This window comes from Mustela nivalis, assembly GCF_964662115.1.
Source record: "Mustela nivalis genome assembly, chromosome: 8".
Taxonomy (NCBI): Eukaryota; Metazoa; Chordata; class Mammalia; order Carnivora; family Mustelidae; genus Mustela; species Mustela nivalis.
The window spans coordinates 61,337,340-61,356,073 of NC_139027.1; the positions used below are offsets into that span (position 1 = coordinate 61,337,340).

Consider the following 18,734-nt stretch of genomic DNA (forward strand, 5'->3'; position numbering starts at 1 on the left):
TTTTACTCTCAGATAATTTGCACTTTTCCCCCCTTTTTCAAAAGAGTTTTTTCTGGTTTGAATTACAGATAAAGTCATTAAGGTATTAACAGGTTGCATAAAGAGGTACCCACATTTTGTCGTGGGAGTTGAGATGAAAGAGACTTCTGGCAATGAGAAGGCCAAGGCCACTGGCATTTGTGGTCAGGAGAGTGCTGTGACCTTCACCTACTTATGGATTGAGGCCCTAAATGACAGGGTGAAGAGGGAAGCCAGTTAGGAGCAGTTACAGTTGTCCAGGTGAGAGGTCCTGAGGGTTTGGCTTGGGTGGTGGTGATGTATAGAGAAACAAAACTTGATGTGAAATGTTACAAAATATGGGCCATGGAACTTCAGGGGGCAGTTGAATCAAATGTTGCCAGATTCTTGGCTGTACAGTTTGGGAGAGGGTTGAAGTCTTTAACAGCGCCAGAGTAGAGGGGAGATGGGCAGAGGAGAAGATGGGTGTATCTGAGCATGTGGAATGCACCTGTAGGCCATCCAGGTGGAAATCACTTCTAAGAATAAAAGAAAATGAGTATAAAACTACTTCTAAAGTGATATGTGCTCAGCAGATATTTGTTACTGTCATCATTCTGTCTGATAATCAGTCTATTATTTTGCAAGTATCCTTGTCACTTGCCTGTAGCTCTCTGAGAATAAGATAGGCCCATTCTCAGACCAGTTTGATCTGCTCCCAAGTCTTTCAAGAGAGCATCACATGTGTACTTTGTTGGTTTACATTATCAACTTGTAAATGATCACTTCTCTATTAAAAACTACAGATTTGTCTCTGAATGGATGTTTGGAGCCCAGGTTTCATCTGGGTTATAGCTTTCCTGGCTGGATTATGAACCCTGGGAAATAGAGGTTTGAGTGGGTACAGTGTCAGGCTTGGGTAGGTCATAAATTTCATAGTTAGGTTTTTAAAAGTGCAATTCTACAGCTGCAACTAGTCACAAAAGAGAGGCCCACTCTCTCCTTCTCCTGACAAGGTTAAAGTAGTCCTTGAAAGCAATCTCTGATCAAAATGGCCATCCTCATAGCTAAGTGGAAGCCTCTTGCTATAGGGCTAGTTTTCCCTTCTCTTTTTCTTGGCTCCGACAAAGGAGAAGACAGGAGACATCCTGGTTAGACCTCATCCTATAGGGCTGCCTCAAGCTGGGAGGAATGGGTCAGTGGGCCAGGTGGGTGGTTATCTCTGTGTGTGGAGGAGTGGGCAGGGCCTCTCTGTCTCTTTGCCTTGGGCCTCTCTCACTGTTGGCCGCTGCTGCTGAGAGCTCTGTAGAGATTCTCAGGACTGGGGTGTAGGAAGGTGTCAAGAGGAGATGGGCTGAGGGACTGCACAGAAAGGGAAAACAAAATTGGCAAATTTGATTCAACTCTGATCTCATTTTTTGAGGGTTGCTTTGGAGCCAAATAGTCTTCAGGAAATAGAAAACTCACCTCTCTGGAGTAGTGGCAGCCCTCCCAAATGATTTGCAAGGTTGATAGCCATTGTTAGTCCCCAGACATAAGAGTTTTCCCACTCTGTCCTCATCCTTACCCTATCCTTCCACCTGGATGGGGAGCGAGGGGAAGGAGGGTCTGATCTGGTCTTTGTCTTTCTCAGTGGTTCTAAAACATTTACCTTAAACACATCCTGGCTGACCCAACACCATGTCTGCAGTTATGAGGAAAGGATGGTTACATCCATAAAAGCTCTTTCTTGGAATTTAAATGCTCATTTAAATGGCTGTAAACTCACCTCCAGAGATGGTGCAAACTGGAGCCCTCATTGCCATTCTTGGACTTTAACATCTGCTGCCTCCTGCTCTCAAGGGTGTTCAGTGTTTTAAGGAGGAGATGGCAACCTCTGTGAGGTCCCTGCCTCAAGGTAGATCAGAGCAACAGCTGTGATGGGGAGGAACTTCAGCATTGGCATTGCTGTGAGGACCTTTCCTCGTTAGAATGGGGAAATGCTAAGAGCTCTGAGGGCTGCCATCCTAACCCAGTGCCTCACTTTTCCTCCTGGCTGGCTCCCTGACCTGGCTCAAGCTGCCACCTGACTAAGAACACCTCCAGATTCCTTTTCGGGGGTCTGAGACATCCTTTCTAGACCTATGATTGCATTTGCCCTCATTTTTCCTTACTTTTACCAGGAAGAAAGGGGAACACAGGGAATCACAATTCTGAGGTTTGCACCCGGGAGCAACTGTAGGCCTGATTGAATTGAGTACAAACTCTGTGTCCCTTTCATCTGTCTTTCCAAGTACCTGAGTTGTCCATTTACCAATTCTCCTACCTTTCCATTCTTTATCTCATTACAGTCTGGGCTTGTGACTTTCCAGATGTAAAGGGATCCTTTGCATTTTTGGTTAACTCGACTGGCCTCTTTGGTTTTGGACACTCTCGGCCACTCCCTTTCTCTGGACAGTCTCCTCCATTGACTACTGTCTTGGGCTTTGGACAAGTTACTTAGCCTCTGTGAGCCTTGACTGTTCCAGTGCACAATGGGGACAATGGTGATACAGCATGGAATTGTGAAGAATAAGTGTGTGATGGGCAAATGAGGTTATGAGTACTGTTGTATATAATGTTTGGTGAACAATTCATCAAATATTATAGTTGTAGATTTTATTCCAATATATTTTACCAAAAGCACATCAAACCCATGATTATATTGTGGTACTATGAGAGTTTTGTCTTCAAATAATCATAGACAAATAACTTTATCAAAAGAAAAGCATTTAGCAAATGGTACTATTAGTGTACATAGATATGACTAAAATTGGAAAAAAACTGAGTACATGTAGAGGCACTAGTAAGGTGCCTGGCATATCGTAAATGCTAGTTATTAATTAATTACTATGATTGTTTTAGACTCTGACCATTGGGTTTTCCTCTGTTTTTTGGATTCTCTTCCTCATTCTGCTGTTTCAACATATACACATAGTATATATGAGCTTTCTGTGCATGCAAAGAGAGAGACACCATAAATATATAGTGTATATGTATGTATATTAATTAGTGTGTGTGTATGTATGTATACTTATGTGTCTATATACATATGTGTGTGTATATATATATATACAGAGAGAGAGAGAGAGAGAGTGTGTGTGTGTGTGTGTGTATGTGTGTGTGTAGAAACAGGGACAGACAGAAGCTTTCTCACTACTCCGATTACAGCCCAGGAATTCTAGAGCTAATTGTGTCTAATGTATGATCCTACCCCCAATCTATAAAGAATTTCAGGATAGGGGAGATGAGCATAAACTGAAACAAAGGAAGGCATTCTCTAGAGAAAAACACGAAAGGAGATTTTTAGTGTTGTTCATCAATGTGACCCACTGGAAATTGTCCACTTATGAACTTTTTATTTTCTAGTCCCCTAGTGCCCCTAAAGACTTGGTGGTCAGCCCTTTCGGTGATGGGAGAGCTTCATGGAAATGAAACAGTGGCAGCCAGGTGTAGGTTAGTCTTGCCGGGGGACTCTGGAATTCCTAGCTCTCACCAGGGTCTCGTTCTCTTCTCATGGGGTATGAGCAGTTACTTGCTCCTCCAGTGGGCTGAGCAGGAGCCAGATCCCTTTGATGCTAGCTAGCCCTGGTACCAAGAGGCACATGTACAAATAGACAGTGATTTTCCACCAGAACTGTAGGGATGTGTTCTAAGCCACCCTGACAAATGATAAGCATATTTAAAAAGTTTATGACCATGTCCCACAGCAGACCCTTTTGCCACTCATTTGTTCCCTAAACTTCTCTGGAGCACCTCAGCTTGTCTCTGAAAAGCCAGCCCCCCTCCAAAGGGTTGGAGATCTTCAGCTTCTGGGAATGCATTAGGATTAAATTCTGGTCCCTGTGTTGGGTCTCACAGACTTGGATCAGAATTTTTAATGCATGTAGGACAATGGAAGAAATCTACCAAAATGTGTTATCCTAATGGAGGTTTAAATTTACTTAACACAGTATATTGATTAATGGTGTAATAGTTGTAATTCTGTTGATAGTGTATTTTTTGGAATGAGAGACAGAAAGAGTGGAGTAGAAAATTCACAAGCTTCCTCATCTTGGCTCTCTAGTCTCACCTCTCCCTACAACCAACCAGTGGGCCCCAATGCCTGTTCTGGAAGCTGAGCTGGAAGCGGGGTAGGGCTGGCAGAGATATCCTTTCCAGAATTCTCTATCTCTCCCAGGGGACCTCTTGAAGAAACCCTGTGGCAGAGAATTTTCTTGCTCTCCTTATCAAAGAGAAGGATTTCATTTGCTTGTTTATAAATGGGTGCTGTCTAGTAGTTAAATCTGCTTAGGGACTGGGGTAAGGGAACGTGTTTGAGAGTTTTTTGTTGATAAATATCACGTGGAAATGGAGTTCTGCTAGCATAAGCCAACTCCTGAAAAATGGGTCCCTTAATGTCCTCTCAATGAGACCAGCTACATGACAACTAGCCTGGGGAACTAAAATACTGGTGAGAAATTGAAGCCATAGATCTGTCTCAGAGTGTGGCCTCATCAGCTGTGATTGTTGGGTGTTAAGTTGGAGACTCTATAGCCCTCTGGTCTTGCTTGCTGTCTGATGGATGACAGCTCAGAGATCAGCCAGAGCAGGAAAGGCTGGTGGTGGGTGCTACTGCCACCAGGTGCTAATTTTATATATGTCCCCCTCTGGCATGTGCTAGGGAGGCCTCAGGGGAAAAGAGAAACCCACGAAAGCTGGTGATTACATCAGTTGGGGTCCAGCCAGGGAAACAGGAACCACCTGGGATGTTTCACAAAACGGAGACTTAATGCAGGGAATTTGTTATAAAAATGCTGTAAGGAAGGAAGAGAGGAGCAAAAGAAAGAAGGTAGGTGGTTGTGAAGGAGCAGAAATGTCCTTTGCAGCATTCAGAAGCACAGGAAGATGGCCCGATAGCTGTTGGAACAATTTCTAGTGATGGGAAGCTTGCTGCCTCAATGAGGTAGCTGTTTAATTTCACAGCTGGACATTTCTGCTTATAGGTAAGCATTTTGTTGAGCTGACATCTGTCTTCAAGAGACTTCTGCCTACGGGTCCTTGTTCTGTACACTGTAGGTGATTTCCTCACCCCACCTCCTCTTTACCTTGGCAAGCACTATGTGTTATGTAGACAAGGTAGGTTTTGGATTTTTTATTAGTCAAGAGTAGATTTGTCCAGACCCTCTACCACCTTGAAGAAAAGAGGGGGAGACAGTTTAGGGTAAGTTGGGGGTTCTGATGATTGAGTCCCTGAGGACCCAGTGTCCTTTCGAATTTTTGCTCCAGCAGACCCAAAGTATAATCCTTATTCTCTTGGTCCAAGATGGAGTTGTTGGCATCACATCTATGTTCCAGCCAGTAGGATGGGTGGAGATGTGTGGAATGCTTGTTTTCTCTTAAGGAAGTGTTCTGGAAGCTGTTCTGGAAACTTTCACTACATTTGATTGGCAGAACTTGGTCACATAGTAAAAAATATAGCTGCAGAGGAGTCTGGAAAATGTATTCTTTGTATGGACAGCTAGGTGCCCAGTCAGAATTTCTATGACTCTGGGAAAGAAAACTATGGAAAAGAAGATGATTATGGTACAGCAGACACTCTAGCAGCAGAGTCAAGTTTTTGGCTTAACACAAGTCAAGCAATGTGCTAGGTTAGTGCTTCTCACATTTAATGCGATGTGAATTCCCTGGGAAGTTTGTTAAATGCAGATGGTGACTTAAAGATCCCTTGGGGCCCGCGATTCTGCACAGGCTCCCAGCTAATACCAGTAATGCTGGTTGAAGGACCATACAGTCCACAAAGGGCTGAACTCTGGAAATACAATGTTGAACAAGATAAACAGAGGCTCATCTTGCATCCCACACATGGAGTTGAATGCCAGCCTTTTTACTATAAACTTACCTTTTGGGGCTACAGTGAGATTAAAGGAGCAGGTTCCTAGGATGCACTTCATGTACCCTCTAACCTGATTTTTGAGAGGTTCCCCCATCTTCCCTCCTGGAGGCTACTGATTGGGCCAGAGGACATGAGTTGCTCAAATCTGGCATATCTGCCGTGGACTCCAGAAACACAAGCAGTGGGGGCTTCCAGAGACCCAGGAGGGATCTTCTGTGATTGCAGACAGAGAGGGTCCACTGGGTGTGGTGACAGCAGAGAGGAAGCTTCAGGCTGGGCATAGGGCAGTACAGCAGAGAGTGCTTCCTCCTGTGCCAGGGAGGACCAGGGCCTGAAAGCAGCAAGACCGCCACTGAGGGCCTGCCCAACTCCCCATCTGCTCGGGGAGAAAAAGGACATGGAGCAGAGGCAGGAATTCAGGCAATTAATCCTTTATTTAAAGAATAATAAACAGCCAGATTTTACATACTGAAAGAGGGAACAAGGTAAAAGGGGTTAAAAACTAAAAAGCAAGGACGGCAGACACCAATTAACACAATGCTAATTGACAATTTCCCCAAGCTTCCATGAAACACGCCAGGCCGATTTCCCCAATTGCTAATTAAATCAAACCGCATACACAATACTAATTTCCCTAACTTAGGGAACTCAGTAGACAAATAAAATGAGAAACTAACTTAAACATTTTGTCAAAGTATGGGAAAAAGGATGAATGAAATCTTAACATGAATAAACTTTGGCTTCATGTAAATTTGTTAAAGTTCTGGCATGTTTAATGAAGTCTTGAAATATCCCAGTATCTCCGTTCTACTCACAATTGCATAAATGCACTTCGCTAATCACAAAATAATACACAGCAGTCCTCTCAAACTTACGTTCTCTCCCTCTGGTGAAGGGTACCCAGCGCATCATGGAAGTGACATGTAAATTGCACCATTTAAAAATTATAAAATACCTACTTAATTACAATTAAAAACAAAGGAATAACTTTTCTTTAAAATAGTCCCTGAGGTTCTTTGAGCTGGAGTCTGGCTTTGTGAAAAAGAGAAGCCAGTCACTTAATCACATACTTGAGTAGAGAGGCTGCTAGCCTTGGCTGGCATTCTTGCAGTCTCCCCTCCCCCAGCCCTGCACTCACACTCCCTCTGATCTTTCTCAGGGGCCCCATCACTCCTCCTTCCGTCTAGCCCCCCACTGCATCCTCCTTTGAAATGTCCCCTTTACCCTCTAGGCTTCACTCAGGGCTCACTAGAAGCATCCACATTGAATTAATGCCATCAGGGAATGAGGATGGATCTTTGAGGTTGTCTGTCTAATTCATTCATTTTACTACTGAGCAAACACATACCAGGAGATGTGGATGTACCTAAGGTCTGAGAACTGGCCCGAGGTTCCCTGTTTTTTTTTTTTTTTTTTTTTAATACAATAAAGATATTATCTGAATAATCATAGCTAATACTTGCACAGTGTTTACTATGTGTCAGCCATTATTATAAGGGCTTTACAGAATCATCCCACTTGATACTCACCAGTGATCTTGAGAGGTTGGAATCATTTCCCCATTTTACAGAGAAAGAAACTGAGGCAGTGGAATGTTAAATAGCTTACTTGAGGCCAACATCCTTTAGTGACAGAACTAGATTTGATTCCAGGAAGACTGATTCCAGCTCCATGCTCTGAGCCACTCTATTAACCTGCTTTTTTGTAGACTGATTAGACAATACAGATAAAAATAAAGTAGAAAATGAGAAGTAAGCATCTCTTATAATAATGCTACCAGATACAATTATTAGGATTAGGATTTTGGACATACCCTCACACAGTTTGTCCTTCTTACATATTAAAAAGAAATAGAATCAAACATGTTTACATGCTTTCAAATGATTCACTTGATTTTGCTTTTTTTCTCTTAGAAATATGCTATAAATAGCTTTCTCTTGTTTATGAATGCACGTGTGTGACCTGATACTCAGTGATTGAAATGCATTCCACTGAATGGATGTGCCACAGTTTATTTAAGCTCTGTATCATAGATGACATTTAGGTGGTTTTCTTCTTTTGTAAAGTGGGTGCAGTGGACATCTGTACAGAAACATTTTTATCTTGTTGGCTTTTCCTTATGGTAACCCCTACACTGTTAAATACATAAAAACTCAAAGATCTGAAACGTGAGAGTGGGAGTGGTAAGGAAGGAGCGGGGAGATACTCTTAGATACACAGAGCAAGGAAGCTGGATTCCCCACTGGCACTGGAGAAAACCCTGACTCCCTGAATGAAATATTCACCTGAAGCCTATTCTTATGCATTCTGTTTCTTGGGATCACTAAAGCAAGGGCTAGAGTCCCTGAAAGAGTGTAATAGGAGACTTGCCATTGTGGCTCAGTAAGCTGTTCTTGGAGGGATACGTGATTAGCTTTAGACATATGCATTTGTTTTAAAAATTCTTGTTGTTATTTTATGAGAATTGCTGCTCAGTGGGGGTATATGGGAAACCAGGCTGTTGGTAAAATTTGTTCACATGGATCTGCATGTGCCACCCACCAGTCAGAGGGGCAAGTAGACTCTGCTTAGCCTGGGTTGTAGGCATGGGAGACGGCCATGCACAGCTGCAGAGCTGGGTTCTTTGGCCTTTTTGTTTGACTGGCATCCGTAATGCATTTGTCAAGAGGGAGGCTGCTTATCTGTCCTTGTCCCTTCCTGGGACAAAGGCAGACCTGTCACCGTCAGATCAAGGGAACTCTGGAACCGTGTGGAAGGACAGCTGAAAGTCTTTCTCGTTCATTGTGATTTATCATAATCACTGACCCCTCCCCCAGAATGAAATAGGAATGAAATAGTAATGTGATAGGTTAATGCCGATAATTAAAGAGAGTTTAAGACCAGTGTGAGACTGAACTGTGTGTGTGGGTGGTTGAAATGGTTGTTTGATGTGAAAGTCAATGATTGAATTATTCAGAGAGAGTGATTTCCAAATGATAATTTTATACTTTACATAACTGATTTTGATTTATTATAGTGGCACCCAGTTGAGCTGCTTTAGTTCTGAGGGGCCGTCAGCTTTTCCAGATTTTCCATCCCAAACCCCTGGTTTGGAGCCCAAACACACAAAAACCTGCTCATGTCTGAAATTTGACATTGTTGTTATCTCTCTGGCATGGCTTTCCCCCCTCGTCCCTCATAAGAATTTATGGCTTGTTTGGCTTAGCAGTTTATAATCTGGCAGCGGAGTGTGTGTGTGTGTGTGTGTGTGTGTGTACATGAGTACACACATGCATGTGTGTGTGTATAGTGAATGGTCCAGATAACCTGATCTCTCCTTCCCTCTCATTGTGGCTTTATGAAAGCTTTGATCTTTTGTCATTTAGTGAGAGGTAGGGCGATGCTGGGAATGGGGCCCCATGGGCAGTTGGAATGAAAACCAGAGAGCAGTGACAAATCACAGTGCTGCTTCAGAACTGAAAGGAGAGAGTGAATGGAAAGTGTCTGGGAGTCTTACTTCAGGATCAACCCAAGAGAAAGCTGTAAGACTTTGTGCAGGTATGAACTTTTGCCAAGTAAATCCATCTGAAAAATTGGGCCTCCAGAGGCTGCTGCCACTTCCCATCTAAATCTTTTTTTGTTGGAAGCAGTACAATCTAATGCTCAGATCTGTTGATCTTTTCTGGAGCAGCCTGGAATGCAAGTGCCATGTGATAGGCAAACAGGTTACCTACTCTAACATATTTGCTTGGTTGACATCATTCCCCACACCCCCCCATCCCTGGGCCACCTCAGTCCCCATTCCTCCTTGCCTTTTAGGACAGGGGATTGCTTGTTCTTATGGATAAAATTGGTCACACAAGAACCATTTGTTAGTTGACAAACTGTAACTGAGCACTTATATATGGTATGATAGTATGGACAATAGCTAACATTTATGGAGTGCTTACTTTGTGACACAAACTGTTTTAAGGACCTTATCTGTATTAACTCATTTGATTCTTCTTGGAGCCCTATGAAGTAGTACTGTTTTTTTTTTGCCCCATGTTGTACATCAGGAGACCAACAGTAACTATCTTAACCCCGAGCATGTAGTGCAGTGTTTTGCTACAGCATCTGTCCTAATGGAAGATTCCACATTCCCTGGTAACTCTTAAGGTAAAAGTAGTCTTTACTTTTTGGGTGGCTGGCTGCAGGTCTGTGATCTATGGCCCCCAAATAGGAATAAAGCAGCCCCATCCATGAATATGCTGGAAAATTGTGGGGCAACTAGAGGAGTTTGGGGATGTTGAGGAGAGGGAAGGGTGAGTGAAAGGAAGGAAAAGGAGCTGGGACACTGTTGTGGAAGAAGGGCAGGTGGGGCAGAGGGAATGGAGGCATCTGCAAAGGGCTCTGAAGCCCAGACCTTTCCCCTTTGTGTTCAGCTCTCAGGTCAGATTCCCAGGGTGATAGGTCCTGAAAGGAGCTCTAAGTTCCCTAACCTATGGAACTTGTCAACTCAACACTGTCCTTCTTCTCTGTTTTGGTCTAATTTTAATAGCGGTGTTAAAAATGCCTGGACCTGGGGTTCAGTTACCACTAGGAGTGCCCAGGGCTAACTGCCTCTTAAACCTGATAGATGATTTCAAGGAGGGGAAGTTACATAATTTAGTTTAGTAGTAATCAAAATATTGCCTTTTTAGCAAGGTAAGTACTAATAAGTTATGGAATGGAAACAAAATTCTAATGAGTTCTTAAGATACAGCATGGGATCTCTAAGAACTTTTTCCTTTCACTGAGCTAGGCTCTCAGACCCCTGGCAGTGTGGATCCACTCTTCTCTGCCCTTTGGGGCATTCTGGGAGAGAACCAGTAATAACTCTGCTACTCGTTATCCCGAGTCTTGCCCAGCAATCCCCTAGGGCATGTGAGGTGTGGCTTCAAGCAAGCCCTCTTTGTGTATGACTCCAGGAGACTCCCAGCCTTAGAACTTCCACTGTGCATAATATCCTAATAACCTTAGGGGTGGAGTGAGTTGTAAAGGAAGATAGAAACCCTGGAGACCTTGAAGAAAAAAAAAATTGAAACATAGGACTTAAAAACAGAAAGTTTTGTATGTGATAGAAGACAATATAAATAAATTTATATGACAAATGGCTAACTGGGGGAAGATATTTGTATCATATATAAAGGGTTACGGTTCTTAATATATGAAGGAGGTTGTATAAATAAAGCAGGAAGTAAAAGACAGCCCATAGAAAAATGGGCAAAAGTATGAACAGGTAACTTACAGAAAAATATATGTGAGTAGCTGATAAACATTTGAAAAGATACTCAGTCTCACTAGTTATTAAAGAAATATTAAACGCTAACATACAGTTCTTTTTTCACCTAGGATATTTGCAAAAATAAAAACAATTGATGCTGACAAGCATTCAGGGAAATGGGCAGATTCATATAGTGTCAGTGGGAATGGGTATATTGGTACAGACTTTCTGGTGAGTTGTTTGGTTGGATTCCTTAGAATTTGAAGTGCTCTTACGTATTACCCAAAAACAATAGGAGTATTATGTCTGTATTAGGGACATATGCAGAATGACATTCTTTGTAATTGGTTTATGAAATGGTTGCAATTAAAATATCCAGTAAGAGGGGAAATGGTGAGATGTATAATTCCATACATGCGATGGAAGATTATGCAGCATATTATCTTATTAGGCAGATTTTTATATGCTGGTGTGAGAATAAGCACAGGTGCAGGCCAATAGCATAGTCACTCACTTTTTGATTAAAAAAAAAATAGAGAGATGTGTTTATATAGTTATGTTGTTGAAACATAGGTACAAATCAGGAAAGAGCAATGTACCAAACTTCAAAGAAGGCTCTAGTTGGTGAGATTAGATATGGCTTTTCTTTCATGTGTTTTTAGTAGTGTTTTTCAGAGATGAAACAAACATGAACAAATGCGCAGCTGTGCACTCATTGGGCCCCCAGAATTTGCCATTTTGTGTTTCTGGTTGGATGTCCAGCTGAGTATCTTTCCTCCTTTACTGTACTCCTAGCATCCAAGTTCTTAGCCTTGGAGGTGACCTTGGTGTTTTATCCAGCCTGTTTTGCAAATGAGTGTGTGAGGCTCTGAGGGACCATGTGTCTCCATTTCTGTGGGGCGACCCTGGTTTATCTGTCATCCCAGCAGCCTGTCTGGTTAGTTTTCCCTTTCCGTCTCGGATGTGTTCTGGTCTGGGTTATACATTACATGGCTCCCCTGCTTGGAGAGGTCAGATAATAGTTCAAGTTCACAGAGTTGTTGAGAGGTAGAGGTAGGGATTAAACCCAGAGCTGATTTCATTTGGTAAAAGGCAATTCTTGCCCTCAGTGAGCTTTTAGTAACTTTGTCAAGAAGAAGTATGATCCCATAAAGGCGGGTAGTCCTCTGGAGAATACTGGGTTTAGAATCAGGCTGGATTTAATTCTTAGGGCTGCCTCTAGTTCCTGGCTGTTCTCTGAGGTCGGCTTCCTTATCTGCAAAATGGGGTTAATAATGCCTTTCTCAGAGGGTTGACAGGAATATTAAATACAGTGCTGCGCAAAATGCTTAGTACATAAACCTCATTTATGAAAGGAGCAGTCCAGTGTAATTCTAAATAATGTTAAACTCCAAATGTATGGAATTCTCTGATGTAGAAAATGAAATTTTCACTGTGTCCTCGCACAGAAAGACACCAGGCACCTTGAACAAACCCATTCACATTTCATCGATGCTCTTTCCAAATATATAAGGGAAGGTGTGCTTTAGGGATACTGGACCATGGAAAAACTTTGAGCTGCTTGTTGGAAGTCAAAGTTGTTGGCTAAGTGGTTTGGTTTTCTCAGGTGCATGTTGTAGAGTCAGAGCCTCTTGTAGTCAGAAGGGAACTTGGAAATGATCTCATGTCAATTTGGGCAGAAATTGCTCTGGGCAGCTTTCAGTGGCCAGAACCTGTATTGTCTTGCACTGATCCTGTTGGGGAGCAACCACAAGAGGCCTTTTGGTCCTCTCTCTTGTCTTTAGCTTTCCTCCTGCGGGAGTCCTGGCTGTGAAAGCCTCTGAAACGCCACATCTCTCTTAGAGTACCTGCCATCCAGCTGGTTAGGAGCCTGGGTCAGAGGCACTTCGTGGCCAGTTCACACCCTTTGTGACCCTGGCAGTGCCTGAGTCTTTAGGTAAATACCTCTCTTGTTTCCTGGTCAGCGCAATAAAGGGATTTTGGGTTTTCACTTCTGAACTAGCAAGAAGGGACAAAGGACCTGGATGAAAATAACAACAAAAACAATGCTTTTTTACACTTCAGATGGGCACTAGTTCTTTGCACATTTGATCTTCAAATCTCACTTATTCTTAGCTCGGCAGTTAACAAAATTCCGAAGGATTTGTAGGTAGGTTTATTTTCCATTCCCCACGTTTTCTTTCTTATTAGTTCGAATGTAGCATTTTTTTTTTTTTTTTGTGTCTTCCAAAGAAGGTAGACTATTCCAGAAAACAAGAGCATGTTTTAAAGGGCTGCATGCTGAACATGAACTAATATTGTTGGACAAAAAGTTCTAGGCTATTCTGCTCTTATGTTTATCACAACAATAATTTCTGATATTTTGTGAACATTCACTATGTGCCAGACACTGCTGAGTGCTTTAGAAGCGTGATCTCATTTAATTCTATTAAGAATCTCTAAGTTTGATGCTGTTATTATCTCTGTTATTCAAATGCTGAAACCAGGGCTTAAGGAAATTAACTTGCCTGAAGTTCCCAGCTAGAAAATTCCAGAGTATGAAGGCAGATCTCTCTGATGTCAGCAACTACCTCTTAACTCTATATTGAAAGGCCTTCCATTGTGCCTGTTAACCTACAGTGTGCCAGGCACTGCCCTAAAGAAGACCTCTATCATTGGCAGGGTTTGACCCTGAATATCTACAGCACACTTGAAATATTTTTGCCCAATTCTGAATGACCCCTTTCTCTTCCTCCATCTCCTTTTTTTTTTTTTTTTTAAGAAGAAGAAAGTCCCAAATACTTGCTGGTTCCCATATCTCCCAGCTTATGTGGTCAACATTTCATTACATTAGCATTTGTTTTCACTAAAAAAGTAATCACATTACTGCCTTTCATGTCACATCAGTGAAAATGGATACCAGTATGATACATATTAATAGAATATGATGGGAAATTGCTAATACAATTAGACTTTCACATTTTATTAGTTCTGGAGTGACACCATACGCTGACTTTATTGTTAATGAAACTCACTTTATTGTTAATGAAGAACAGGGTGAAAAGTGGTGATCCCTTTTTCTCCTGTACAGACAGAGCAAGCTCCCAGGGGGCCTTGGTGCATTTATGGGGTTCCGTGGTCAGTTGCAGAGCCCCACTTCCTGTTCTTTCCTGTAACATGAGCACCTTTTGGATTTGGGCTAGCAGAGGAGTTCCTCCTTCACAGCCAGGCTGTGTTGCCTGAATTGTGGTCATTAAAGTATCGTGTGACATGATACTGCCTGGGTGGCCCTAGATCACATAGAATTAATATTTTATTATCCATTCTGTGGCGGGTGCTGGTGAAGAGGGGAACATACACTGGGGAGATGTCCCCAGGGCCCTTCCCAACACTCAGCTGTAGCTTTCTTACCGTCCTCTGCCTTTGGCTAGGGGTCTTAGGAGTAGCATTTGGTTGCTTTGTCCTCTCAGAGTTCCCCTAACTTTCCATCCTTCCCTGCCCCCGAGGAAATCGGACTGTGTCACTGGTAGACATTGTTTGAGGGACATATGTAGTTCACATTTAGTCCTGGTTAATTGTCTCCAGCCACCTTGGATCCTACTCCTGTGACTTTTTCTCCTCTTGTCCCCCAGTCCAAATCCAATTTGTCTCTTCAGGCCCACTTTAAATCCTGTTTTCCCATGGAGCCATCCCTATTACCCTGATGCTCAGGGTCTCTAACTTGGCACCTGGGATGTGTACTCTTCAGGAGAACTGTAATATTTGAGAGTAGGACGCGGTCTTACTTTTCACCTAATGCAGTATCCTTCAGTTCTTCAAGTGAGAAATCCAAAGTGTACACCCGGGTTTCCCAACCTGCAGACCCCAGACCTTGGAGCCCATGGAGCCATGGAGCCATGGAGCCAATGTTACCCCTGAATTGAAATACACTGTATGTATACCTGCTTGTATATTCTCATATGACTTTGCTGATAAGTTACAGTGCCACTTCCTGACCCTGTTCAAAAGAAAAAAATGTGATTCCAAACTGAGAGTGAAACAGATAAAACCTTTTAGTGTTTGTCTTGAAAGGACATGAGGGCCACTGTGGAATCCTGAGGTTATGGGGTGTGGGACCATCTGGTAAGTAGTGACCAGGACTCAGAGAGGCAGGGCCCTTGCTTTCTTTTCTCTACATCTTTCTTGGCATTTTTAATTCTTCTTGCCTTTCCCTGGTATAAGATCCAGAACTTGGGACCTTGGATGGAAAGCCTGTGGTGTGATAATTGGGAAGAAAAACTGTGGCAATTAAGGAAGAAGCCTAGGGGCGCCTGGGTGGCTCAGTGGGTTAAAGCCTCTGCCTTCGGCTCAGGTCATGATCCCAGGATCCTGGGATAGAGCCCCGCATTGGACTCTCTGCTCAGCGGGAAGCCTGCTTCCTCCTCTCTTTCTCTGCCTGCCTCTCTGCCTAATTGTGATCTCTGTCTGCCAAATAAATAAATAAAATCTTAAAAAAAATAAGGAAGATGCCTGTTGCCTTGACAAAGGAATCACTTTGAAAGGAGGTAAAGTAGAGGAGAAGAAAAAAGGTGGGATAAGGATAACATGCCTGTATTTTGGAGAAAGCTACACGCTGTGGAAAAAATAAAAAGTGACCTCATAGACTCAATAGTCAGGCACCCTAAATCACTGTGGCAGCAAGGACTTCATTTGCTAGCTCTTCTGTGCTCCTCTGCAGAGAGGGCACCATGGGAACCTCTGGAGAGGACAGAGCAAGGCAGCTAACTGGGAACTTGCCCTCCAGAAGCTCCATGGGCTCCAAGGTCTGGGGTCTGCAGGTTGGGAAACCCTAGTGTGCACTTTGGATTTCTCATTTGAAGAACTGAAGGATGCTGTATTAGGTGAAATGTAAGGCCATGTTCTACTCTCAAATATTATAGATCTCCTGAAGAGTGCACACCCCAGGTGCCAAGTTAGAGACCCTGAGCATCAGACTGGGTGTCCTAGTGTGGGGAGGAGAGTATGAATGTGGGTGGGGGGTGGTGGACCAAGTAGGATTGAGATTGCTGGAGTGGGAGGGCTGGGGAGTGATCTCAGAGCAGAAGAAGGCACTAGCAAAGGTCGGATATGGGGGGATTGTGAATAAGAAAGTTTCTGTAGGGAGGCTGAATTGCAAGGCTGGACCCAGACAGTTGGCAGCATGGGACGGCAGCCTAGAAAGTGTGGACTTGACCCTGTACGTGTAAGGAAGCCAGTGGTGGCAGATTTTGTTTTTCACTGGAGCTTGCCTCTCTGATGGCTCATGAAGGGCTTCCAGGAAGGCAGCCAGTTCGGTCCAGTTACTGTGCAGCCCTGGAGTGCTGGCAGATGATGCTTTTGTCAAAGCTGGGGGGTCCTATGGGAGGCAGGTATGAAGGAAGCCAGCCTCGGGTGGGGAGATGTAGGATGGGTAGGTTTGCTTATCAGTTTTCAAAGTGAAGGGAAGGCTGAGGGTGTATCGGGGCCTCTTTTAAAATTCATTTCCAGTCTGCTTCTTAAAGGGTGAGAGGCTTTCAAAGTAAAGCAGATAAAGTCCCTAGTCAGCATGGCTTAGTTCTCCCTCTCCCACCCAGGTTGCTCTGTGAGCTTTCATGCGCTCTTTTAAGAACACACAGATACACAGACACACAGTTTGAGTGTGACCGTGGGCCTGTGCCTGGCTTAGGCTGAGTCCCACAAGATCCCACACAAGGTGAACGTAAAATTGAGGCAGTAGCCAATCACTTAGTGAACCTAGAGAGTCCTGGCCCAGCGTTGCAGGCCAGGGGGTTCTGGCCACAAAATGTCCCCTGAGGTGGACAACATTTCATTAATGTTGCATCATTGCTGTTGACATCACAGGGAGGACAACCCAGTCATCCAAACATGCCATTGACTGGTGTGGTCTTTTTTATTTGTTCTTCCTCTTCCCAGTGTATTTCCTAAGTGCACATGTAAAATGGGTATTTATAAGTTCCACGGATTACATATTGAAATCGTTATCACATCCAGGCCACTATAACAAACAATACTGATTATAGAGCAGGGATATATTTTGTAATTATAATGTTCTTCATACTTCTCTGATTGACACTCTGCATATTTAAACAGGGATGATCAAAAATTATGTTCGCAGTGCGGGCCTTGTCTTCCCTTTGGCAGCACAAAAGCTTGCCTCAGTAGGTAACAGCCACCAGGCTGCCTTTGAGCAGCTGTGTCGAGATGGGATTCAGTTTCTTTGGGGACGGGGGGTGGGGGAAGACACCCCGGCTTTCAAATCAAAGACAATTCAGATTAGAGGAAGATGTACCTTGTGGAAATAAATAAAAGGAGGTGCAGTGTCCCATCAGCTGGCTGTCTGAAATCAGTAATGCAGGCAGTCCATCTTGCTGGCCCATTCAGCTCCTCACTCAGTCTGCGTGAGGGGGAGGAGCCACCTGCCTTCCAGCCTGCTCCCAGCATAAAAGCCGGTATCAAGAGAGGGAGATGTCCAGGGGTGCAAGTGAGTCTTGCTCTGCTCTTCAAGGCCTCTCTGGAGCTGACCTGGTGGTGTGTGCCTGCCAGAGGTCTGAAGACGTTAATGTCCTTTACCTCCAGATCACATCAATCTGCATCCATTATTTTGCCAGGCAGGGACACCTGGACGGGAGGCTCTATTTTCTTTCAGTGGCCCTTGGCTTATAAAACAAAACCAGCAAAGAGCACATAATCCCTTTGAGTATTCTTATGGTGTGCCTAATGGGGGTTTTTGAGAGTGCCAGGTACTGTGAGAAGACTCTGGGCAAGGGGAAAAAAAAAAAAAAAAAGGAAGGCAGCATTTTTAATCATCTTTGTTTACAAAGTGGTAACATTCAGTCTTGAATCAAAGAGAACAGTTTCCAGGTAGAAAAGTCTCTGGTTTGTTTTTTGTCACTTACCAGCTACCAACACGTCTCTCCTCCAAACTTTGCGCAAAATCACCTTACATTGATTTAAGCAACAAAGAAAAGGACTTGGGGGTTAAAAGGGTGGGAAAGGGGGAAGCTTTTAAAAGATTATCCTTTTGGAGTTTTGATAGATTAAGAGGGTGATCAGACTAGGCAGCATCTTAATAATAGGGCCATGTGAATTTTGGCTAGACTAATGGAAGCTCTTTTGTCAATTTCCTGTACCCTGTACTTGACAGGACTCAGGAAATGGCACAACTGGCCCACCTTTGATACCTAGAAGGAGCTTAATGAGATTTAAAGGTGTGCTACCATGACTGAAGTTTCCCACATTAAATTTAAGTTACACACAAACTCCTTTGCACCGGCCCCTAGCTGGCTTTGTTGCATGTCTGCCAGAATCCAGATCGTGTTTTCTCTATAGAAGTAACAGCTGAAAGCGGGCAGCTGAGTTTCTGAACAGAAATTGTATTTCTAAGAAGTTTTTTTTTTTTATGTTCCATTCAGGACTGTCTCGGAAATATTATCTATCATAAAAAACATGACATGAATTTACTATGGCAGTCAGCTGCAATTTTTAAATATACTCGTTAGGTTAGTGAGTAACATCTTTCCTTTCCAAAGAGACAGAGAAGAGGAGCATCAGACTCTTATTTCTTGGGGGTGGATGGGGAGGGGTGTGGGCGAGGCCATGCCAGAACGCATGAGCTCAGATGGG

At 43.4% G+C, this 18,734-nt stretch overlaps 1 long non-coding RNA gene and 1 pseudogene across 2 annotated transcripts in view; one reads left to right on the forward strand and one right to left on the reverse strand.

Annotated features, from left to right (window-relative positions):
• The first annotated feature begins 4,829 nt into the window (after window positions 1-4,829).
• Window positions 4,830-18,734, forward strand: part of LOC309872517 — a 306,194-nt gene continuing 292,289 nt past the window's right edge. The window contains exon 1 of the long non-coding RNA XR_014315932.1: window positions 4,830-5,000. This is a non-coding gene — a long non-coding RNA (uncharacterized lncRNA). The remainder of the gene's footprint in view (window positions 5,001-18,734) is intronic.
• The window catches only part of LOC309871939 (protein FAM50A pseudogene), a 111,812-nt pseudogene continuing 98,230 nt past the window's right edge, over window positions 5,153-18,734 (reverse strand). Inside the window, exon 2 of the transcript in view lies at window positions 5,153-5,188. The product of the transcript in view is annotated as a protein FAM50A pseudogene (transcript). The remainder of the gene's footprint in view (window positions 5,189-18,734) is intronic.